Here is a 17,016-nt window from a genome sequence, read left to right as displayed (position 1 = left end):
TGAGCTGACCTGAGAACAGGTTTCCAAGCATCTGGTAAAACACTGGGGCACCTGCCTCTCTAATGCCAAAGTTAATCCTAGGCCAGCATGATTGTTTAACCCTCTCCTGGTCTGGCTTATGAGAACAGCAGAGATGTCTGTGAATGTGCAGGGATGGGGCAATCACTTATTCTGTACCAGTCTCCATGCTGGGCACCAGGGCAGAGGAACCCCATGAATCCCCTGACCCTTCCCAGCTCACAGTGTGTCTGGGGAGATGGATAAGTACAACCCAGCAGCGTGTAGGGCCTTTAGGGGGAGTACAGAGGCCTGTAGGAGCCAGTGGGGGTGGGGAGGAGGTGAGGGTATTCCAGGCAAAGCAAACAGGAGTCAGGATGGCCAGGGTGGGGTGGGGAGATGAGTGTGGCATGGAGAGGTAGTTTGAGGCTGGATCTAGCTTATGGTGGGCACATCAAGGAGTCTGGACTCACTCTTCAGGGAACCAGGAAGCCATTGAAGGGTTACAAACAGGGATGTGACACCATCAGGTTGGCATTGTTATTATTATTGTCATTCTGGCTGTCTTTGTATGTTCTCTGAATATTTCTGCAAACTCTCCGGCCCCCAAACGCACATTAGGGTGAAAGCCCTAAAAATCACTTTTTCTCAACGTGACACATTCTATACCACCACAAATTACAGCCAACTATCAAAGCCACCCTGCTGGAGAATGGGCTGTCTTGGACGGCAGTGAGCTCCCCAGGCAATGGAGATGTATAAGAAAGAGCCATTTGACCTTTTGGTTATAGGACCCTCTAGCAGGGGCCACAGGGAAAGTTCTGTAGAACTAATAACCACTGCCCCCAGCTCTGCCACTAACTTGCCACAGAGTCTTGGCTTCTCTTGTTTCCTTCCTGTAAAAAGAGATTAATGACTTCTCTCCTATTTGACATAGTTGTTCTGAGATTTCAATGAGACAGTGTCATTGAAAGTGAAAGTTGTAAATAATTACCTAAAAACAAAAATAAAAATTCCTAGATGATCTCTAAGTTCCCTTTCAACTCTGAAGTTCCTTAATCTATTTTTTGAGTCCTTGAGGTGGATAAGACAAAAATTACTATCCCTGTTTTTCAGAGGAAAAAAATACTGAACAAAACAGCAAAAGGCAGGGAAGGTTATCTAAGGAGAAAACAACAAATGGCAGAACTGAGAGTTTAAACCCAGAACTATGAGCTGTACATCCTGATGCTGCTTGCTATGGCAAGTTGCTTTTGTCAGGAGTAAACCCAGTAAATGAACAAGGTGCTTCTTTAAAAGCTGTTGAAAGTGTTAAAGACTATCAATCACTAGCATCTTAGTGTGCATTGGTTTAGTCAGATTGCTGGCCCTCCTCAGGCTGGACTGAGATGAGCCACGCTGAAGGGATTTTTGTTTTTTTGTTTTGTTTTGTTTTGTTTTTTTTTTTTTTGGAGATGCAGTTTCTCTCTTATCACCCAGGCTGGAATGCAATGTTGCGATCCTGGCTCACTGCAACCTCCACCTTCTGGGTCCAAGTGATTCTCCCGCCTCAGCCTCCCAAGTAGCTGGGATTACAGGTACTCACCACTACGCCCAGCTAACTTTCGTATTTTTAGTAAAGACAGGGAGGGTTTCACCATGTTGGCCAGGCTGGTCTCAAACTCTTGACCTCAGGTGATCCACCCACCTCAACCTCCCAAAGTGCTGGGATTACAGGCATGAGCCACCATGCCCAGCCTTGAAGGGATTTTGATAAAAGTGCAGAAACAGGGGATATGTTGCATGCTGGTCAGTGGGGGCTTGTGCACCAGGCTTCCCAACCTGGGTCAGAATGTGTACATAATTTGATGTCCTTTGAATCACAAATGCAGGAGCAAAGTCCTGGTTCTGTTCTCTAACAGTGAGTGCAAACATCTGCTACCCTTAAATTGAACAGTCATGAGCAAGTTTTTATTAAGCCTCCTCTAGGTGTCAGGCAGGTTTCTAGGCACTTGAGATGCATCCATTAGTGAACAAAACAGATAAAAATTCTTGCCCTTATGGAGCTTACCCTCTAGTGAGGTGGGAAAGGCAGATAATAAAAAGAAGCATATAAATAACTTACATAGTATGTTAAAAGCTGAAAAGTGCTATGGAAATAGTATCACTCAGCGTTGGCGATGGCGAACAGGTTGTTGTTTATATAGTACAGTCATGGAATACCTCATTGAGAAGGTGACTTTTGAGGAAAGACTTCAAGGACGAATGTGAGTTAGTCATGCAAATATTTGGGGGAAGATTATCCTAGGCAGAAGAATTGTCCGATGCAAAGGTCCTGAGGTGGAGTATGACCAGTGTGTGTTCAAGGAATGGAAGAAGGCCAGGGTGGTTGGAACACAGTTAGCAAGGGAAGAGTGGGAGACAAAAGATCATAAAGGTGGCTGGGTGCAGTGGCTCATGCCTGTAATCCCAACACTTTGGGAAGCCGAAGTGGGCAAATCACGAGATCAGGAGTTTGAGACCAGCCTGACCAACATGGTGAAATCCTGTCTCTACTAAAAATACAAAATTAGCCAGGCATGGTGGCACAGGCCTGTAATCCCAGCTACTCAGGAGGCTGAGTCAGAAGAACCACTTGAACCTGGGAGTCAGAGGTTGCAGTGAGTCAAGATGGCACCACTGCACTCCAGCCTGGGTGACAAAGCAAGACTCTGTCTCAAAAAAAAAAAAAAAGAAAAAGATTATAAAGTTAATAGGAGCCTGGTTATGTGCAACCTTGTAGCCCACTTTAAAGATTAAATATAAAGAAATATCTAGCACATCTTAAGCTGCTGAAAACCAAAGACAAAGAAGAAACCATAAAAGCAGCCCTAGGGAAAAAACCACAGCCTTCAAAGTAGCAATAAGAAGACTGACAACTACTTTTGAATAGAAACTATGGATGCCAACAGACAATAGACAGTGCATCTTTAAAATGCTGAGATTAAAAAACAAAAATCAACCTGGAATTATATGTCTAGCAAAAGTATCCTTCACAAATGTAGGTAAAATAGACATTTTTGAACAAACAGAAGCTGAGAAATTCACCCCCAGTTGATCATCACTACAAGAAATACTGAAGGAAATTTTTATATGTTGAATGAGATAGAGCTCAAGGAAAAAATAAAGAGCATGAGAAAGAATAAATATAGGATGTATATAAAATCATTTTGAGGCCAGGCACGGTGGCTCACGCCTGTAATCCCAGCACTTTGGGAGGCTGAGGGGGGTGGATCACCTGGGGTCAGGAGTTCGAGATCAGTCTGGCCAACATGGTGAAACCCTGTCTGTACTAAAAATACAAAAATTAGCCGGGCATGGTGGTGGGCGCCTGTAATACCAGCTACTAGGGAGGCTGAGGCGGGAGAATTACTTGAACCCAGGTGGTGGAGGTTGCTGTGGGCCGAGATCATGCCACTGTACTCCAGTCCGGGTGACAGTGTAAGGCTTTGTCTCAAAAAAAAAGAATCATTTTGACTGTTTAAAAGAAAGTAACACTAACTTTTTGCTACCATTATAATATATATAGAAGCAAACAGACATTACACTAGAATACAGGATAAGTGGAGTGAATGGAGTTAAACCATAGAATTGTAGCATTGGTTCTTCAATTGTTTGGGAAGTGATAAAAGTACTAACTTAAGGTAGACTGTAGTAGTTCAGGGATGTATAGTGACATCTTTAAGGTAACTATCACAAAAACAAGAGTTAAAACTAAGAAGCTAATAGAGAAAAATGAATTAAAACTACTTGACTGATTCAAAAGAAGACAAAAAATGAGATATAAAGTCACAAAGATGTCGGGTACGGTAGCTCACACCTGTAATCCTAGCATTTTGGGAGGCTGAGACAGGTGGATTGCTTGAGCCCAGGAGTTCAAGACCAGCCTGGGCAACATGGAAAAAAGCCATCTCTACAAAAAATACAAAAATCAGCTGCGTATGGTGGCACAGGACTGTAGTCCCAGCTACTTGGGAGGCTGAGGTGGGAGGATCGCCTGAGCCCAGGTCAAGGCTGCAGTGAGCCGTGATCGTGCCACTGCACTCCAGCCTGAGCAACAGAGTAAGACCCCATCTCAAAAAAAAAAAAAACAAAAAAAAACAAAGAAAGAAAGAAAGTCACAAAGAATAAATGGAACAAATAAGAAACAAATAACAAGATACAATTAAACCCAATTATATCAGCAAGTATATTAATTGTACATGGGCTGGACACTTCAAATAAAAGACAAACATTGTCAGACTGGATACAAGAAACAAAATGTTTCTATATTGAAAAAAATGAAAGCCAACTTCAAATTTAAGAAAAGAAACAATTGAAATGAAAGAATAGAAAGTTATATCACACCAGCCCTAACCAAAAGAAAGCAGTACAGCCACATTAACATCAGACGAAATGGACTCTAATGCAAGAAGCATCAATAGAGACAGTGCGAAGCATTTTATTATATTATGTGATTCAACAGGAAGACATAATAATCTTAAATTGTATTCATCTAATAACTGAACTGCCAGAAGGAATAGACAAATTCACCACCATAGATGCTAATCTCAACCTAAATTTCTCTGTAACTAAAGAACAACAGGTAAAAATTTAGTAAAAATATAGAAGATTTGAACAACACTGTTACCCAACTTGATCTAAATGACATAGACAAAATACTATACCCAATAATTGCAGAATACACGTTCAAATGCACATGAAACATTTTCCAAAATAGATGTTGGGCTGTAAAGCCAGCCTCAACAATTTCGAGTGATCGAAATAATATTGAGTATGTTCTCTGACCATAGAGGAATCAACCTAGAATCAGTAAGGGAAAGGTAACTAGAAAATCCGCCCCCCTCCCCCGCTGCCAAATAATTGGAAATCCAACAAAAATACTTCTAAATGACTTCTGGATCAAAGAATAAATCATGATGGTTATTAGAAAATATTTTGAAATTAACAATAAGGGAAGTAAACTATGTAGTTAAGCAACGCTGAGAAGAAATACATAAGCTCTGCTTATATTAGAAAAGAAAAAAAAGATTGAAAAATCAGTCATTGAAGTTTCCATCTTAGAAAACCAGAAAAAGAATAGCACATTAAACCTAAACAAAGAGGGAAAGAAATTATGCAGCTAATAGCAGAAATGAATGAAACCCATAGCTGACATACAGTTGCCAAAACTTGTTTCTTTGATGAGATCAATAACTTGTATAAATGCTTAACAAACTAAGAAAGAAAATAAAAAGAGAAAATGCCAAGTACAAATATCAGAAATAAAAAAGGGACTTTCCTACAGATCCTACAGATATTAAAAGAATAATAAGAGGATATTATGAGTAACTTTATGTCAATAAACCTGAACTTGACCATGTTTGTGAATTCATGAACAAATCACTTAAAAATCTCAATCTCCTAAAATGCATAAGAGAAAAGAGTAGGATATCTGAATCGTTTTATATCTGTTAAACAAGTTGAATTTGTAATTAAAAACCTCCCCACAAAGGAAACACTTAGCATGGATGGCTTCACCGGGGAATCTTCCAAACACTTAAGGAAGTAATGAAATGAATCTTAGACAAAATGTCAACAACAGAGCCAGAGGGAGAATTTCCAAATTCATTTTTAAAAAAATGAGGCCAGCCTAACCCTAATATCTGATCCTTACAATGCCATAATAAGAAAGAAAACTGCCGGCCATTAGTTCTCCTGAGCACAATTGTTAAGATTCCAAATAATTACTGGCCAATCATTTCAGCAATACAGAAAATGCGTAATACATGTGGATTTAGTCCAGTAACTCAAAAGTTGCTTGAACATTTGAAAGTCAGTCAGTGTAATTCAACACATTGATAGAATAAAGGAGAAAATCAAATGGTCATCTCAATAAATACAGAAAAGACATTTGGTAAAATTTAACACTTGCTTATGATAAAAATAAAAGCTTTCAACAAACTAGAAATACGATGGAAATTTATTAATTGAATAAAGGTTCTTTACCAAAAAAAGCTTACAGGTAACATCATATTTAATAATAAAAATAACTTCCTCTTCTCTTACCATCATCCTAGTACAGTAAGGCAGCAATGTATGTAGAAACTGGAAAGAAATAATTAAGTTAATAAGACTGTCATTTTTCACAGCATACATACATACACAGATGTATAGGTATATAGAAAATTCTTAAGAATCTCCAAAGTCTCTGATACAATGTCAATATGCATATATTATATATTACTTGCTAATTACATATAAAATACACAATTGGAAATTAAAATTTTAACATTTAGAGCAGCATCAAAAAACACAATGTCTTAGAGATAAATTTAATAAAAGGCATTTGAAATAAAATGTGAAAATAGCAAAACATTGCTGTTATTTAGGAAGACCTGAATAAAAGGAGATAATTACTATGTTTATGAATTAGAAGATAGAGTATTGTGAAGATGTTACTTTTCTGCAACTGACATATGTAGATTCAATGCAGTCCCAATCAATATCCCAGCAGGAACTTTTAAAAATGAAAATTGACAAGCTGATTCTAAAATTTATATGAAAATGCGAAAGACTACAATAGCCAAGATAATAATGGAGAAGAGCAAAGTTGGAGGACTTATACTACCAGATACCCAGACTTAATGTAAAGCTACAATAATCAAGACAGTGTGGTATTGGTGCAAAGACCGGCGAATGGAACGGAACAGCCTCCAGCAACGCATCCATCCATATGCATCACTTGATTTATGACAAAGGAAGCGCTGCCCTCAGTTGTGAGAATATTGTTCTTTTCAATAAATTGGGCTGGATTAATTGGATATCCATTTAGGGAAAGAAAAAAATCCTTGATTTCATACCTTACATCATTCACAATATTAATTTAAAATTAATGATGGATCTACATTTAGAAGAAAATCTAGATAATATCTTCCTGACATTGACAGTAGACAAAAGTTTCCTAAACAAGTCACAAAAAAGCACTAACCATAAAAACTATTGATGTATTGGACCACATTGAAATGAAAAACTGTTCATCAGAAGATTGCATTTAAGAGGTAAAAAAGCAAACCACAGACTGGGAAAAGTTATTTGCAATACACATATCTGACAAAGGACTTCTATCCAGAATATATACCGAGCTTCTACAAGCCAGTAAGAAAAAGACTAACAACTCAACTTAAAACTGACCAAAAGATTTGAACTGGCATTTTGCAAAATATGATATCCAAATATTTAATAAACATATGAAAATTGCCCAACATAATTAGTCACCAGGGAAATTAAATGAAAACCATAGTGAGATACAAGTACACACATACCAGAATGAAATGAATACAATTAAAAAGACAGGCAGTACTGTTTGTGAACCATTTTTAGAAAACAATTTTGCAATATCTACTAAAGCTAAACAAATCCCTATCCCATGATCTAGCAATTCCACTTAGGTCTCTGCCTAAGAGAAATGAGTTCAAATATCCAACAAAAGACATATATGAGACTGGGCATGGTGCTTCTCATCTGTAATCCCGGCAATTTTGGTGGCTGAGGCAGGAGGATCACTTGAGCCAGGAGTTCAAGACCAGCCTGGGCAACACGGTGAAACCCCATCTCTACAAAAATTACAAAAATTAGCTGTGTTAGGAGGCTGAAGTGGGAGGACCACTTGAGCCCAGACGTTGAGGCTGCCGTGAACCGAGATGGTACCACTGCACTCCAGCCTAGGCAACAGAGTGAGATCCAGTCTAAAAAAAGAAAAAAGAAAAGAAAAAAAGACATATATGAGACTGTTCATAGTAGCTGTTTAGCCACCTCCTTCATCACCACCACCACTGTTTCTACTTCCATCATCCTCATCATTACCACCACTATCACCATAACCCCATCACCACCATTACCAAAACTCAACCATCACCACCAATACCTACGTAACCAGCAGACGCCATAGTCATTTGGTCACTGCAACCACTGTCACCAGCATCATCAAAATCTCTACCGTGACCACCACCATCATCACTATTACCACGCTTCCATCCTTCGGAGTCTGGGCTTATTCATTCCAGGAAACTAAAGCTGTTAAACTGGGCTCCCAGCCAGCGGCACCCCCATTGACCACGGTGCTCCCTGTTCCCACAGCTAGGGCTGAGTTCCTCTGTGTACCCCCTCTCCTCTTCACCCTGTTTTTGTCTGCAGACTGCATTCCTTCCTCAGGAGCAGTAAGTCTCCACTTCTCCTGACGCGATTGAGGATAGGACAGATGGAAGGCCTGCAGGGACCTTAGCAGCCGGCTGGGCCCCGCAGGGCGCATACCCAGCCCTCGCTAGAGGGCAGCAGAGCACCATGCCCCTGCGACCCGGGTTCATCACAAAGGAAGCTTTGTGGAGTGCAGGCCTGCGCTTTGCAGCTCGCTCCTGAGCCAGTGCCCAGCCCCAGGAGGGGCTGACCAGCTGGTGCGTGGTGAGAGACGAGCAGGCCCTCAAGATGCACTCTCTGAGAGAGTGAAGAAAGCAACACGAGTAATCAGGGGGCCCTCCCACCAACCCCCTGCCCCCCCCCACCCCGGTCCATCCTCTTCAATCCACTCTCCTCCAGTTAGCCCAGCCATCCTTTCCTGGAAAAACCCTGCCCTGGCTCTCTCGGGCCTCTGAAGAGTGTCTGAGCTCCCAGCTTGGGACTCGAGGCCATTTGGGCTCTTGCTCCTGCTGATCCCTCCGGCTGTGGTCTCCACCACCCTGCACCCCTGCCTCCCGCGCTCCAGTCCCCAAAGCTTTGCTTCCATCCTCTGCTTGTGCCGGTGGTTCTCCCTCTTTCAGGAGTGCTGTCTTCCACTGGGTGGACTCGTCCTGCAAGCTTTCCCTAGAACGCCTTCCCTGCCACCCCCTACCCGCCAGGACAGGTCAGAGCCCGCCTCTGAGTCCCCACAGTCTCCCGGGCTCCCCTCCGTTGCAGCACTGATCACACTGGGCTTCTCTCTTCCTGTCTGCTGGGCAGCAGAGACTGTGGATGCTTCATCCCTGAGGTCTATGAGCCAGCGCAGGGCCCAGCACACACTGGGAGCTTAGCAAACATGGGTGGAAGGAAAGAAAGGAGCCAGGAAGCAGGCAGGGGTGCTGGTGAGAGGCCTGCTGGGCGCTTCTCTGTGTCCTTCCTCGGCCTCCATCTCTCTTCCCTCCCTTCCTCTGGGGGCTAACAAAAAACACTCAACTCCATGATGCGAGGATTCATTTAGGGACTCATTTGTCATGGAGATCATCAGCTCCTGTCACAAAGCTGCTCTCAAATGCACCCAGAAACAGGGTGACATTCTTCTCGCCTGGGCCAAGCTGGCCTCTCAGACCAGACTGTCCGATGCAAATCTAGAATCCCCAGAGGGTGGAGGCCAGGCTCTACTAGGCCCAGGTGAGCCCCCGTGTCGCTGCTCTCTGCTCTTTCCAGCACCCCAGCAGCACATTACACAGGAGGGCTTATGGCCATTTTTCAGCTAGAGACTGAAGTCTCGGTGGGAAGAGGCAGAGCCCAGTCTGGGGCTCACCCTGCAAGGCAGCGTGGCACAGTACTGAGGTGGAGCGGAGATGAGAAAGAAGGTCTGTGAGGAAGGAGGTTCTTCTTATATCACATGACAATCATCTATCATTGCTCCACTTGTACCCCACGCAGAGGAAAAGCCAGATGGGTCCAGGGCCTGTTGTGAAATTTTTCCCAACAGAGCTTGCTGTCCATCTTTAATTAAAACGTGAGTGGAGGCCATAGGACTCATTACATTTCCCAAAATTCTCCATGCAGAGATCATTGAATTCACTTCTATCTGGCTCACTACTGCATTTTACAGATGGGAAAACGAAAGGAGGCCAGTACAGGCTGGGGCAGCAGTTGCATTCGTGGGAGAGCCGAGACTCTAGGGAGAGATGGAGAGCCATAGAAACCCATTGGTGCCCCTGGGCCGCCACTCTTTCCTCTAACTGCCTGCCCCCGCCACCCCCACCCCAGAGGATACTAAAGTCAGGCTTTCCACTAGACGAGGAGCTTTTTTTTTTTTTTTTTTTCCTTTCTTTCTTTCTTTTTCTTGAGACAAAGTCTCACTCTATTGCCCAGGCTAGAGTGCAATGGCATGATTTTGGCTCACTACAACCTCCGCCTCTTGGGTTCAAGTGATTCTTCTGCCTCAGCCTCCCAAGTAGCTGGGATTACAGGCATCCACCACCATGCCCGGCTAATTTTTTGTATTTTTAGTAGAAACAGTGTTTCATCGTGTTGGTCAGGCTGGTCTTGAACTCCTGACCTCAGGTGATCCACTCGCCTCAGCCTCTTAAAGTGCTGGGATTACAGGCATGAGCCAATGAGCTTTTTGAGCCTGAGGATCACATCTCAATGCCCAGAACAGGGCCTGATGCAGAGCCACATCCTCTAAATGTCTGTTTGGTGATGGGATGATGGTCCAACAAGAGGAAATGAAACATCCTAAAGCCCAGTTTTGTCTTTTAGTAAAGACAAGCCTCTATGGATGGTTGGGAAATCAAAAGACTCCAGGGTTGTTGAAACTCCCTGTCATTTCCAGGATCTAGCTCTTCTTCTAGGAATATACATAGCTTTCCCCTGAGTCAATGTCTGCCTACCATTTGCCCGGGAATGACTTACCTATGAACTGGATATTTTCCTCCAAAAATGGTAAGTCACTATGTAAAAATGTCAAGGGCCATTAAAGTCCATCTCTTGCACAATGATGCCTTCATGTATCTGGAACCTTCTGGGTCAGAGGATGGGAATTAATATTTATTGAACAATGGGCACTTCTTTACTTCATTTTAACTAATAGTCAAATTCTGGGCCTGACACCATGATTGTCCTCATTTTACAGATGAGGAAACGGGCTCAGAGATGTTCAGTAACTTGCCCTAAGTCCAGAACCACTTTGGGCAGGTAGGCAAGTGGCAGAGCGGGGATCTTTCTCTTGCCAGTCCCTAGCTTCCATCCTCTCCTTTCTGCAGCCTGCTTCCTTGAGCTGTTTTGCAAAGCTGAGCTTCTTGGATAACTGAAGTTGAACTTTTAAATAGACAACTTGCCTTAGTTTAACCATCTCTGTTGAAACATGTTTCCATACCATCTTGCACACTGCCCTGCCTTCTTCCCTGGGAGACCCTGAGTGATGCTTTAAGCCAGTGGATCTATACCCTGGCGTCAGAATCACCTGGATACCCTAGCCCCAGCCACAGAGAGTCTCATTAATTGAGGTGGGGTAGGGGCATGTGTAGTTTTCAGCCACTCCAGGTGATTCCTTCCTTCCTTTCTTTCTTTCTTTCTTTCCTTCCTTCCTTCCTTCCTTCTTTCTTTCTTTCTTTCTTTCTTTCTTTCTTTCCTTCCTTCCTTCCTTTTTCTTTCTTTCTGTCTCTTTCTTTCTTTCTTTTTCTTTCTCTCTCTCTCTCTTTCTTTCTTTCTCTCTCTGTCTCTTTCTTTCTTTCTTTTTTGACAGAGTCTTGCCCTGTTGCCCAGGCTGGAGTGCAGTGACACGATTGCTGCTCACTGCAACCTCCACCTCCCAGGTTCAAGCGATTCTTTTGCCTCAGCCTCCCGAGTAGCCGGAAACACAGGCGCGTGCCACCACGCCCGGCTAATTTTTGTAGTTTTTAGTAGAGATGGGGTTTCGCCATGTTGGCCAGGCTGATCTTGAACTCCTGACCTCATGATCCACCCGCCTCGGCCTCCCAAAGTGCTGGGATTACAGGTGTGAGCCACCACACCCAGCTTCCTTCTTTCTTTTTCCTTCTTTCTTTCTTTCTTTCTTTCTTACTTATTTTCTTTCTTTCTTTCTTTCGTCTCTCTGTCTCTCTTTCTTTCTTTCTTTCCTTTCTCTCTCCCTTTCTCCCTTTCTTTCTTTTTGACAGAGTCTCACTCTGTTGCCCAGGCTAGAGTGCAATGGCACAATCTTGGCTCACTGCAACCTCTGCCTCTTGGGTTCAAGTGATTCTCCTGCCTCAGCCTCCCAAGTAGCTGGGATTACAGGCATGCATCACCATGCCTGGCTAAATTTTTGTATTTTTAGTAGGGATAGGGTTTCATCATGTTGGTCAGGCTGGTCTTGAACTCCTGACCTCAGGTGATCCACTGGCCTCAGCCTCTTAAAGTGCTGGGATTACAGGTGAGAGCCAATGAGCTTTTTGAGTGTGAGGATCACATCCCAATGCCCAGAACACTGTGCTAGGATTACAGGTGTGAGCCGCCACGCCCAGCCCACTCCAGGTGACTCTAATGCACAGCCAGGATTGACAACCTTGGCTTTTCGCTTTTCTTGATGTCCAAAGTCATTAACCCAGCATATGTATTGGGATAGCTTCTGATAGAGTAATTTCCTGGGTCCTGTGGGCATTTTTTTTTTTTTTTTTTTTTTGAGATAGGGTCTCGGTCTTATTCCCAGGCTAAAGTGCAGTGGTGCAATCATGGCGTACTACAGCCTCAACCACCTGGGCTCAAGTGATTCTCCCACCTCAGCCTCCCAAGTATCTGGGACTACAGGCATGTGCCACCATGCCCAGCTAATTTTTGTATTTTTTGTAGAAACAGGGTTTTGCCTTCTTGCCCAGGCCAGTCTGCAACTCCTGGGCTCAAGTGATCCACCCACCTTGGCCCCCCAAAGTACTGGGATTACAGGCATGAGCCACTGTTCTGGCCCCTGTGGTTATTTTGAGGATTGTGTGTGTCCTTCCAGTCTGTCCACCCTTCTCTTGGGACCAAACTTCCTGATGAGCCATTTCACTGAGGTTCCTGGAATCCCTCTTTTCATTGCTAGCTTGGAATTCACCGAGAAAACATGAGCCAAATAGAGTGAGCTGCCTACAAGCCCTGCCTGAGGGGCCCTTGGGATCCTTTAAGAGTTTTCCAGACCTTTTCTGTCTCCTAGGTTTTTCCACCCAGATGCTGATGACCCACTGTGTTGTTTGGTTGTGAATACAGATGCATCCTCTTCCAAAGAAGCCCTGCTGGATTGGGGCTGGGAGCCCTCCTCTGAGGACCAGCAGCCTCCTGCACCAACCAGCCCTATGACCTTACCCATTTGGTGGTGGGGAGAAGGTGTCCACATCTGTCTGCCTCATAGAACTCTAAGCTCTCTGAAGGCAGGGGCAAGATAATCTGATAAACCGAAAAGGTTTTCTGGGCATGTCTGTGAAACTGAACAACAACAGCAGCAGCTGGAACTGAATTTTCCTGGGAGCCCAGGATAGGAACTAGACTCCCGACCAGAAAGCAAGGGATGGAGAGTCCAGGAGAGCTTCCTGGAAGAGGTGGCATTGGGACAGGCTTGAAAAGATGGGCAGGAATTGGGACAGGCAGAGGAGAAGAAGGGAAGCATTTCAGGCAAAAGGGAACAGCAGAGGTGAGACAAGTGGAAGGATGAACTGTAGTTTAGTGGGGTGGAAGGCTGGGAAGAATGGGGGGATCATACTCCAAGCCTTCAGAGGACAGAATCCCAGGGTACAGTCCTGGCTAAAAACTGATTTCTACTCCGTCTTCTGGATGAGCAGAACGTGGGGATGCTCCCTCCTTCAGGCTTTTCCTGGGAAGCCCCACCCGCCTTATCTGCATGGAGGACACCAAGTTCCCAGGGCTGGATGAGTGCCAGCCCCGGCTGCTGACTTGCCGCTCTGGCAGCTAAGGAGCTGGAACGTGGAGCTGGGACTTCCACATAAGTCCAGCATCCAAGTCCTCAAAGTTGGTCCCTCCGGAGCAGCGGGAAGCACGTCTCCCAAGCTGGAGTCACTATTCCTTGCTCTGTTGCCCAAGAGAACCCTGCAACATGCACCCAGAGCCTCAGTGTTGTCATAGGTACATGAGGAGGAGCGTGGGCTAGAGGCATCAAAAGCCCTGCCTGCTCCAGGGACCTGGGATTTCTGAGAGCAAATGCTGCCTCTGCCTCCCTGGGGGGAGACACAGCCACCCCCTCCCCCAACACCAGATGAGACTCTCATCAATCCCAAGACCGAGTCCTATCCGGCTTAGGTGGATTGATTAGCACCACTTTCTAGGGCTTTGTACCCTTCATTTCTTCTTGCCAGCTCCATCTACCTAGACCCCTCTCTTTTCCAATTCTCAGAAACTGGACCCTCTCTTTTCTCCCCAGAATTAAAGGGGTGCTGGATTCTCTTAGTCTTGCCTCCCTCCCTTGGCACATATGCCCACTTTGGTACTACTACTACTATGACCTCTACTAGTATTGCTGCCACTGTCTTCTCGTAGTCCTTCTAGTCCTTTACTACGACCCTGCCAATGCTTCTACTATTACTGCTGGCACTTCTTACTATGACCACCACAACCAGTACTTCTACTACTATTGCTTCTACTGCTTCTACTGCATCCCCCCACAAATCTCATCTTGAATTGTAATCCCCATGTGTCGAGAGAGGGACCTGGTGGGAGCTGATTGGATCATAGGGGCAGTTCCCCCCACACTGTTCTCCTGATAATGAGTGAGTTCTCATGAGATTTGGTGGTTTTAGAGTGTGGCACTTCCCCTTTGCTCACTCTCCCTCTCTCCTGCCATCTTGTGAAGGTGGTGCTTGCTTCCCTTTTGCCTTCCACATGATTATAAGTATCCTGAGTCCTCCCCAGCCATGAGGAACTGTGAGTCAATTAAAGCTCTTTTGTTTATAAATTACCCAGTCCCAGGTAGTCTCTTTATAGCAGTATAAAAATGGACTAAAACATAGTACTTCTTACTCTATTACCACCAGTATTTCTACTGCAGTACTGCCACCAGGATTGCTTCTCTTGGTATTTATACTACTACCACTTTGCTACTACCGTAATGATGACTACATACTACTTGCAGCTACTGCTAATAGCAGCAAACGTTATGAATCACACACAATGGGCCAAAGACTGAGCTAAGCACCCTGTGTCAATTGATACAATTTAAACCATAGCAACAGACATCTGTGGTGTAATATTATTGACAAAAAGAGTCAAACTCTGTAAAATGTTTATTTTATTATTAAAAATTATTATGAAATTGAAAATTATTATTAAAAAGAGATTTATTCTGAGCCAAATAAGAGTGACCATGGCCCATGACACAGCCCTCACTCAGGAGGCCCTGAGAACACGGGCCCAAGGTGGTTGAGTGCAGCTTAGTATTACACATTTTAGGGAGACATGAGACATCAATCAAATACATTTAAGATATACATTGGTTCAGTCTAGAAAGGCGGGACAACTTGAAGCAGAGTGCATGTGGGGGCTCCCAAGTTTATAGGTAGAATAAAAAAATTTCTGATTGGTAATTGGTTAAAAGAGTTATTATCAATAGAAAGGAATGTCTGAGTTATGATAAAAGGTTGTGAAGACCAAAGTTTTATCATGCAGATGAAGCCTCCAGGCAGCAGGCTTCAGAAAGAATACATTGTAAGTGTTCCTTATCAGACTTCAGGTCTGCGTTGATGTTAAATAGGGGTCGGCTTTTCCTGAATCCCAAAAGGGAGGAGGGCTACTGAGGCATGTCTGACCTCTGCTTCCCGTTATGGCCTGAACCAGTCTTTCAGGTGAACTTTGGAGTGCCTTGACCGAGAGGAGGGAGTCCAGCTGGTTGGAGGGCAGGGGGCTTAGAATTTTATTTTTGGTTCACAATATCCTCCCTCCTTTATTGATGGGGAAACTGAGCTTTGCAGAGGCTAAGTAACCTGCCCAAATTCATAGAGACAGTAAAAGACTGAACCAAGACCTCAACCAGCCACCTAACGACAGGGACCAAGTCTGAGATCTAGAACCTTTCTCCTTTGTCCTTTGTCTACCTTCAACAGTATATCCTTGTCTTCTCTTCAGTCCTCTGGAAAGAATTACTTGAAGTCAAAGAAGGAAAGGGGGCCTACCTCTACGGATGTCTAGAATGCTGTGAGCAATGTACATAGTAGGTGTTCAACACATACTGTTTGAATAAATTGGATTCTAATGATAACCTTTTGAGGTAGGAACAAGGATCTTGGTGTTGCAGTTGGGGACACTGAGATTTTCAGAAATGCTGTGGTCTATCTAAGAGGTGAAGTTGGGACCAGATGCTAGAATTCAGTCCTTTCATGACCTCGAATACAAAGTGAACTGTCCGACCCGACCACAAAGTCTTCTGTGTGCATTGTACGTCACGGTTTGCAAAGCTCACGCATCTGTTATTTAATTCTCACAACAGCCCTCAGAGGGGGTGATCAGTTCCACTTTAATGATAAGGAAAACCAGATTCAGAATGCTAAGGCAGCTTTGGAAGGGCTCATGGAGAGGCAGCAGCAAATCCAGGATTGAACCAACTCCTCCCTACTAACCCAAGGGTGGGAGCCTCCCAGCGAAGACTCCAAGAAGTCTCTCTTGGGACAGCCCACCACCACTCCCTGTCCAGGCACCTCAGCCCCTAGGGTGGGCAAGCCCATGGCCCCAAGGGGTGGAGAGAACCAGTTATTTCCAGCCTGGTACTTAAGGGCTGGCCAGGGAGGAGGGAGGAGGGTGTGAGCCGGCTGGCAGGCTCTGTGCTCCCAAGAGGGTCTGGCCTTTGGCTGCTGAGACCTGGGCAGGGGGTCAGGAACTCCTGTCCAAGCCACCCAGGCCAGCTGAAGCTGGGCGGGCATCCCAGGAGAGGGCAGGCCACTCCCTCCCCAAAAAGGCAGGAGTATGCAGCCAATATGCACACAGGCGGCTCATTCAGCCCCTGCAGCTCCTTGGCCCTGCCCTGGGCCGTGGCCCCCAGGCTGAGGCACTGCCCCTGCTGTTCTCGGGAGATGGAAACAGACAGCAGTTCTGATCAGGACCTGTGGGTCAGTGAAGAGCAAACACATCCTGCTCTGAGCACCGATTGGGTGCCATCCATCCTCTGCAGCTCTGTAAGGTGGAAATTCCCGCCTCCCATGGTTCCTCTCCCACTTGTGTGTGGAATGCGATCACCACGCTGCCTCCCTTTCAAAGCGCCCAGTGTTTCCTAACTCAGGACCTTTGCACATGCTGTCCCTATGCTGGGGGTACCTTTCCTTTGGCTTCTCACGTGACTGGCTC

The sequence above is a fragment of the Pan paniscus genome, chromosome 11 (genome assembly GCF_029289425.2).
Source record: "Pan paniscus chromosome 11, NHGRI_mPanPan1-v2.0_pri, whole genome shotgun sequence".
NCBI classification, from domain to species: domain Eukaryota; kingdom Metazoa; phylum Chordata; class Mammalia; order Primates; family Hominidae; genus Pan; species Pan paniscus.
The sequence above is the reverse complement of the archived record's forward strand: the minus strand, read 5'-3'. Positions refer to the sequence as shown.